The following is a 9,703-nucleotide window of genomic DNA, read 5'->3' as shown; positions in this document are numbered from 1 at the left end:
TCACTGGTACTATACTTAAAAATGATTGAAAAAGTATGATAAAATGTGATGCTGACTTGAAAATGTAGCAAGATGTTTTATGTAACTGGCAGCACTGCAAAACAATGCAGTCACTTTAATAAACTGTAGTTTTATGCACAAATATTGAAAGTACCAGTTTTTACATCTAGTACCCTCTTTAATCATGAGGATTTCTTTTATATTTATCTTAATATATGCTTATAATCTAAAAATCATCAAAGTTAAATTAGTAATAAAATATTAATATGTTCACCAACTATATTGCTATAGTATAGTGGAAATAAATTAATATCTATAAATAATATTAGTGCTCAACAAAATGAGTAAATCACAAAACAAATGGCCAAGGCATTTAAACATGTATGGATTTCCATAAGGAAAACTAAGCAACATATCACCTAGGATATATACATAGAAATTAAATCAGCAAAAATTAGGAAAGCATAACAATGCTTTGACTAGTGGTTAATGCAGCAGTGAAGTATTGCAGGGTTAGAACTGACTTTAGGTATGAGTGGCTTGGCTGGGATTCAGTTCTCAACCCTGATCCCCTGATTACTGTTTCCCTTCTAAATTTATATTTTCTTTTGTGTTTGCTTATAACTTGGGAAGGTTCATGGCTATAAGGAACTGCTTTTCAACCAGTTATCAAATTTTGGCTCCTATGAAATTCCATTGTTGCTCAACATTAAGTCATGCATCCACCCTTGTTCAGGTTGTGCCTCTGCACTAGTGTCACTCCTAGATTTGTGACATGGTTCAGCTCAAGCTCACTGGTAAGAAAAATTCATCAGTCAATGCAAATAAGATGGAGGCTTGATGGTCTTCCCCAGCAAAATTAAGTCTGAAACTAAAAATAAGGTAAAGTGTTGCTGAGATGTTATAACAATACCCAGGTACTTCAGTCTCATGGTAAAAACATATCTTCATTTCTCATCAAAGGGCCAAATGGGCCTTAAGCCATCGTTGGTAACATGGGGGTGTTTACAATGCATAGTAGAGAACTGAACTGAATTAGCAGGTAAAAACAACTATGTATGATTTGCTTCCATGTTACTCTGTAATACACTTTGAAAACTCAAATAAGTTGGAGCAAGCTATGGTAATTTGGAAAGATCAGAGCTTACGGAAAATCCAGCAGACACCAGAATTCACACTACTCACAAGGCTTATGCCATTATACAAATCAGACAGCTCAGTGTTCTCAAGCAACGTAACTCGATTATGAAATGGACTTGGGGTATAGATTTACATTCAGATAAGTTGAGTTAATGGTTATTAAAGGCCTAGGGAGTACATGGAACACACTGCTAAGTAAGCCGGTCCCGGTCCCAAATATTCCGGAAGAGGGCTAGTGTCCCACCTGTCACTTTGGGAGATAGCCAGGACTACCTGAACACACACTTTTGGGATTTTCCAACTTTTGTTTACATGGAGCAGGAGTAGGAAGTTGGGTGGGGAGAGAGGAAGGAAACTATAGACCTTAGTGATTTGATCACAGCAGCTGATCTATTCAGAGTATGGCTGAATGTATAGCAGCATATTCTATGCTTGGGTTTCTAGAGTTATACCATGATAGAAATGGTAAATGTCAGAGCGCAAAATTAAAGGTTAACTTCTTTTGGTAGCAATATTACTGTCGGCTGGCTGAAATCTGTTTGCTCTGCTGGGGTAGGTGTCATGGATAGGCAGGCAGAATGTCTCCCAGATTGAAGGATTGGTTTTTTTTTTTTTTGGTGATATGTGTGTGTGTGTGTGTGTGTGTGTGTGTGTGTGTGTGATTCATGTGCAAGTCAGAAGACAACTTGAAAGAGTACATTCTCTTTCAACCATGTGGGTCCCAGGAACCTATCTCAGGTGATTAGGTTGGTACCATGAACCTTTACCCACCAAACTATCTCACCAGTACTGATGGGAAGCTCTTAAAAGATAGATTAGTCTTTTATAAAGTTATAATAATATTGGTGCTAAGATTATTTCCCAGTGGATATAAAGCATCTTTTAAGCATTCCTTTAAGAAAGGAGTTTTGCTACATAATCATAATCATAGTTTTAGGCCTCAAACTGAAATGCAAAATGAAGTCACATTCTGAAATGTGGATAAAGGAAAAGTTGAGTTTCTTTTTGGAGGGAAATGTTTAGAAACATTAATGAGGCTGGGCATTCAGTGAGGAAGTATAATATATGATCAACTGATAAGGAGCCTTATGAATAGGAATGTCTACTATAAATCATTCTTTAATCCTAATTATATAAGTGATACATAGACATGTGATTATGAAATGCTTTTAAAATGCAGAAACATTTTTAAAATGCTAAAGACTTGAAATTGACCTTCACTCTTCTCTTTGTTTCATTTTATAACACAAAAGTAATTATTGTTCAGTTTAGGATTTTTTTCTGATGAATTTGTATTGCAAATATATAGAATTTGAAATGAAATTATGCCATATATTTAATTCTGAATCATGCTTTTTCCTTAGTCACATGGCTTTGCTTTATACTCTGAGGTTTAACATACCATAATATGACTATTCCCTTATATTTACTACAATTATATAGTTCATAATGTTTTGTTATAATTAACAATGTCAAAGTTTGTGCATACATTTTTGTCATTTTTGTTTTCCTATAGAATAGATATTCATAAGTGAATTAGCAATTGTACATCTTCTTTAATTTATAAAAAATGTAATTTTTTTCCTTGAAGAGTGAAAAAGAGAGGGGGGAAAGGCAGAGAGGAAAGGGGAGGGAGAGAAAGGGCAGAGAGGAAAAAGAAAATAAGAATGAAATACAATTTTCAACTTGTGAGCTAAATTGCTGAGCCTGGGCAAGTACAGATGACAGCTTGGAACAGAATATGGATTCTCTCTAATACGTAGTTAGCCAGCTGGTGGCCTAGCTGTTCCTACAGAATAATGAAAACTGTGTCATAAAACAATGACATGTCCTGTCCTTGTGAGATGAAAATTTAAGGCCAGCCACACTAATGGCCATGAAAATACTTTTGTATCCCTGATAGTCAGCAGGTCCTAGCTACCGCCCTCTTTCTCAGTGGTTTCAATGCCTTCCAGAGCATCTAGGAGGTAACATTCAAGCATGGGGAGCAGAAAGTCTTGTGTAGAGTAGATATTTCTGTATACCTCAGGTTGTACTGAAACTTACTCTTCTGCCTCCACATCTGAATTCTGGGACCACCAGTGTGATCTGGGCCAGTCAGTAGCCTTTGGCTTTTAGCAATGTCATCCCGAATTCATTTCCTTAATAGTTCATTTAAGAACCTGTTTTGGTTTTCTTTTCTTGTGTAACTATATTTGATACACAGTCCCCCAGTTGTTAGTGATACTTGGCATCTTCTGTTTGTTGTTTCCTTTGTGATGCTGGGGGTGGACATATTAGGCAAGTACTCTATATTGATTTCTTTTCCTAGCTCATTTATTTAAATATTTATTTAAATATTTATTTAGACAGGTTCTTATATTCTGCCTTGTAGCATATACTATCTTCAAACTCATCATTCTCCGGAATCCACAACCTGAATGCTGGAATTACAAAAGTGAACCAGTACCTCCTGTCCTGTCCTGTCCTGTCTGTCCTCTCCTATCTCCTCCAGCTTGCTTTTCTTTCCGTTCCTCCTTTTTGGATACAGAATCAAGCAGCCCAAGCTGACCTTGAACTTGCCATGTATGGAACATAATTCTTGAGCTGCCAATTCCTCTGTTTTCATCCTCCCAGTCTTTTTGTGTTGCAGTGCCTCACTATCTTCTATGTTTTTCTGTTAGACTCAGTTTTCCATATTGAGTCTTAGCAATTTGTTTTATTTTAGACATTATATCTTTCTATGTCCTAGTCATGAATTTTTTTCTGTTGTATGGATTAATGGGTAATGGATAAAATTCAAATTCATATGCAGACAATTTTTATTCATCATACTTATAACTGTTAGGCTTTGTATCTAGCTTAGAAAAGTCATCTAAATGAAATATTAGTAATTTAATTAGATTCATAAGTGGTTAATTTTATTATTCTCATTTTACACATGTAGAAATTTAGGCTAAATGAGATTACTTTCCCAAGGTGATGTATCCAATCAGTGTTGGGATCAGATTTTTAACAACTGAGCTCCACAATATGTTCTCTGAATTATTCTCTGAATTCACTAATACTATAAATTTCAACATTAATATGAATAAGACAGTTGTCTGCACTGTCCATTCTTTGCAGCAATCTATTCATATGCTTCTTTAGTTGCCAATTACAATGGACTAATTACATACATGTCTACTAGGACATATCTTTCCTTACTTATTTACATTTTTCTTGTCTATTTACTTCCATTTTCAGGCTAACCTTTAAAATTAGTTCATTATGTTTCACAAAATGTTTTTAAGATTATCTGAATTTTACATTTATGCAGGAAAATTAATCTTTTCACAGTACATTATTTTTTCATAAGAACATTACTGATTTTTCTCCTTAAAAATATTCCTTAATAATGTCTCAGGTTTAAATTATATATCCATTTAGCTTGAAATGAGAGATTATTACAATGTTACATATTTCTTTGGCTATTGGTCCACTTTTTTCAAGTGGACACGGTATATATTTTAAATTTTATTTTCTAATTTTTATTGCAAAGTATTGAAACTATTATTGGACACTATTTTTTCTGGATTGACTGAAGTTAAAACACTGGGTCTTGAGTTGAGTAAGTATTCTATCACTGAGTTATCCTAGCAACAGCCCTTTACTCTTATTTGTATTTCTTTTGAAACAATATCTTACTATATTTGAGAGGCTGGCCCTGAATTTGTAATTCTTTTGTCTTGCCTTGTTAATAGTTGGGATTACTACCATGGGCTACTGTATCCTGCTATTGATAGATTTCTAACTATATCACATATCTGAATAGATTTGTAAACTGTATTTGCTTGCTATATATAATTTGAATCTTGAATGGCTAAAACCTAAAGGTTGAAAGTTTAATACGGGATCTTGGCTCTTGGACAGGAAAGTCTTTAGGACAGGGCCTAGTGTGGTGAGTTGATTACAGGGACATACCTTTGAGGGGTCTACTTAGAAGTCTGGTCCCTCTCTCAGTCTGTGCTTTCCATAAGGTGAGCAGTCTCCACTGCCATATGCTGCCACCCTGGATGGCACAGGCCAGAAGCAGAAGGGTCAAGTGACCATGGACTGACACTACCAGAGCAAGAAAACCAAATCAACCTCTCTTTCCTTTGACTTAATCATGTTGACAGTATATATTTGTTATTTTAACTCTACTTTACTCACTAACTGACATTACTGTTTTTCATATATTCTGATGAGTGAGGTGTGTATGTGAAAACTAATTTCCTTCAGTTGGATGATTCATTTCTTTTGCTGTGGTTTGTTTTGTTTTCTGTTTTTTTTTTCTCTTTTGAGTGGTGAAGTATAAGGAAATGTCATGTCAATTTACACTATCACAGTGACCTCAGACATTTAAATGACAGAAGAGTGTGTGACTCAAAGTGAAACATCACCATTACATGCCATCCACTTCAGCATCTTTACAAGGAAACCCCTTATACTGTGAATGCACTTGAATGAAGAAGAGCAAAACACTAAAGCAGATATGGTTTGAAATATATATGTGTGTACATGCACATACACCCTCTGATATGTTAAGAGTGAAGAACAAAATAAAACAAACCAACAAGAGCCACCCTAGGCAGCAGTATACTGTAGTGGACATTTTAGGTGAAATTTCTCATTCTTGTTTTCTGTTGTCATAGCAGGGGAAGGATAAGTGATTGCAAGGTTTTATATCTGTTTGCTATATGATGGAACAAAGCCCTAAAATCTGATTCACAGAGGAATACAATTACTAAGAAAGAAGCAACACACTGGATTCTGACTGCATACCAAGTGATAGAAATGTCAGGCTTTGGCAGTGCTCTAAATGTGACAAAATTAAAATACTATGGCTTGTCTCTGCAGCGTTTATTCCATGGCCAGTTTCCCCTGTACACAAGGAGTAGGAGTGGCTATACTGCCTGTCTTTTGTCCCACAACTAAAATGAGCACCTTAGTTAATTCTCTTGAACACTTAATGGCTTCCTATGTTGGGTTGTAAAAGATATACATTGCAAAGGGAAAGCATTTTATGAATTTTCAGAAAGATCCTTCCACTTCCTGCTCCTTAGAAGCATTTTCAGCAGTGTAAGGCAGCCTCAAATATTAAAGAATACTTTGTACCTTTTAAAAAGCATTGACTCAAAAGCTTAAAGGAATTTAAATAAGATCATCTAACTACTGGCTATCAACTTATGTTATCGAGAGTAACTAACTCACACTTCTGAGCAAACACAAAAGAGGAAAGTAGTGAGTGCTCTCTATATGCTTGTGAGAGTGGAAGTTTCTAGAGAGGCGCACACTTAGAAAGAGCATCATAGAATGCTGGGACTCAAGCTGGCTCCAAGAGAACATCATGTTTGGCCAATTTGTTTATTTCTGTCTGGCTGACAATGATCTCTTTCCACTTTAAATCTGGCATTTCTTGCTTTTATTCTTTAATTTAATATTTTTTAAAAGTTTTTATATCTTAACCATAGAATGTATGTGTCACACCTTGATCTCTCAGCTTACACTAGAAGCCTCTTGAAGACAGTACTGGCATGTTCTTGCTTATGGTCCTGGGGTATCTCCACATCTATCTACCTGTCTCTATGACTTAGGGACAAGGTAAAGGAGAAACAGACTGCAAAAGCACACAAGAAACTTTTGGGAGGGCTGGAGAGATGGATCATCATGGTTTATTTGTCTGGAACACTTTGTATGCTTGACTTCAAGTGTTATATTCTCAAATGTGTTACATAATATTCTGGGAGAGAGAAACCATGTCATAAACTTTTTGTTTTCCAATTTCTAGTACAAACCTTTGCATATTTTAAGTGAGGAATGAGGTCATGGGCCCAGAGAAGAGCCTGCTGTGACTACCTTCCTAAACCGGTATAATTTAGCTACATTCTAAGAGCTTACCCCTGTACCCACTAATAAATGAGTACATTTTTCTCAATCCCTCATTAAGGAGTCTTCTTTGTGCATCAGACTGAGATCATTATGGAACCCTCAAACTGGTCAAAATGCAGAGAATGGCTGACAATGGCAGGCCCAGCTCCTATGGATACATCAAAAAATGCAACTCCTACACTCAAGACTCAAGAAAAATCATTCAGGAAGAGAGGGACCAGTCAAAGAGCCCGAGGGCCAGAAGAGCTTCTCTAACATAGTATCTTCTATATATGACAGAGAAGCTGAAGCTATGAAATTCAAATATATGGTTGCCTGGATAGGAGATGCACAATGGCAATACAGATTGACATGACAGTGCGGACAGAGGACTCTCATACGGCTCCATCCCAGATGAAGGGCTATAGGGAATTAATAGCTTCAGAGAGATGGAGACCTGTCTTCAGGGGCTAGGCCTGTGATAGATTAACTGATCTCCTAATTATATATATTATCTAATCACAAATACACTCAAACAGCACTATATGGACTCAGCAGTTTATGTTTACATATACCTGCATAAGAATGTGTGGGTGTGCTCGTGTGTGTGTGTGTGTGTGTGTGTGTGTGTGTGTGTGTAACAACATTAAACAAGAAGTTATCATGAATTGAGAGGAAAATTTTTTTTGGGGGGGGCAACATAGAAAGAGTTGGAGCCAGAGAAGGAAACACTGAAATAAAATTTTCCAAAAAATGTTTAGTTGTTTTAGTTTTTTAATAAAGAAGAAATATGTTATTTCTAAAATAGCATATATTTTAATGTATAATCTTTCAGATATTCATTTTTTCTCTTTGGTACAATATTAAATGAATCAGATGTCAAGGTTTCAAAAAATCATGTTGTAATTGACTTTTTTTTTTTGCTATGGGAATCTAATAGGTGATTCTCAGAATGAAGTAAAGTCTTGTTGAGTGTCAGGATTAGGTCAGTAAAGTGACAATGAACTTGTTCATTGTAGAGGTCAGCACCAGAAGGGGGATAGGATTAGTTACATGAGACCACATGGACTTAGCCAGACAGCTTTACACTAAGTCCATATGTCAAACAGACACTTTTACACAATGAAGTTATATTTTCTCCCTTTATTGAGAAATGATTTACTATGTCAGCTGTGTAGTACTATTTTTGCCCATGTTCATACTATAATGCCATCTTGCAGTATATATTAACTTGACCCAGAAGCCATAGCAACTAGAAAAGAAAAATAAAGTGATAGTCAGGTATAAGTTAATAGAAACAGAGCTACAGACATTCCTAGATGTAGGAAAAGTGGGAATGAGATTCTCATCTGGAATTCCATCTTTCTCATCCTGCCTTCTAAATGCATGTGATTTGTAGATGTTCTTGAATATGTAAGAAGCAAACAGTTAATAGAAAGTGGGATTATATCAGGAAGCTTCTACAAGGTCATCTTTCATGATGGGGGGGTACTTTGTGGGGATGTAGAAGTTTGGGGTCCCATGCTTCTGTAAGTAATCCCTCACTTGAGTTCTGTAAGCAAGCCCAATAAATTAATTGCTTTCCCAAGTTAGAGTTTTGTGGCATTCTACTGTGGTCTGTAATCAATTGTGAGAAACAGATGCTTCTGGAAATTTTCCTCAGGAGAAGTCAACTCAACAAACATCCCAGAAGCAAACATCGATTTAGAATTAGTGATTTTATGGTCCTTAATATGGGTAGCAAGTTATGTGACTGAGGTTGAACTGTCTGCAGGTGGAGAACTCACATATATATGACACAGTTGTTTTCTTCCACGAAGTATGTGATGACATATCTTGTTGCTATAGTAACAGTTACAAGAGCATGTACCCAGGAAGGCATGTAAGCAAATCAGAGCCATCAGACAGTGGAGCATCCTTGGCGCATTCTAGGGTGGCTGTACTCTTCTGTGTGAATTATCATGGCATGAGTCTCACTGAGAAGAGTCTTTTATGTTAGTATGTGGCCACTTTGAAACAGCTAAAGCAGTGGAATGCATTGAAGTCCCCAAAGTAGCTCTAATAGGAATATGTGGCAGTTGTTGTATGGTCCCTGTAACAGGTAATGAGACATGCAATGGAGGCCAATACGGCTGCTCCATGTGAAGTTCCTTATAAGGGAGAAATCACAAAGGAAAAGGTATGTGGCTAGCATCCTCCACATTCGCTTCTGATTTGGCAGGTAGATTCTATAAAGAAGAACATAAAATAAAGTTCCTGATTTGCCATTTCTTTGGACCAAGAGGCTAAGAGGAAAATCAAGTCCCCCCCCCCGAAACTTGGAACCTGTGAGATCATAAAAAAAGAAAAGATAAATCAAATATGACAAAAAGTCCAACTTTTAATGCAGAGGAAATGAAAACGTTATTCGGTATGAAGATGGGAGAAGTGTCTTCATAATGGTGGAGCACAAGAATTTGGGGTTGTCAGGCACATATATTGCCTCTGACCTGCTTGAGTTAAGAAAGACTTTTGAGCATGACTAAGTGACAGCTTGGCTTGTGACACTGTAACCCTCCTGGCAACAGACACTATGGAATACAGGGGCAGAAGGGATTGATTTGAGTGCTATAGAAATGAAGAAACTATGAGATGAAACTGCTCATCACAGCATTAGACAAAGGCTGCATAATCTGAAGCAATGTAAGGGATG

Source organism: Mastomys coucha, unplaced genomic scaffold (assembly GCF_008632895.1).
Source record: "Mastomys coucha isolate ucsf_1 unplaced genomic scaffold, UCSF_Mcou_1 pScaffold2, whole genome shotgun sequence".
Taxonomy (NCBI): domain Eukaryota; kingdom Metazoa; phylum Chordata; class Mammalia; order Rodentia; family Muridae; genus Mastomys; species Mastomys coucha.
This window is presented reverse-complemented; position numbering follows the sequence as displayed.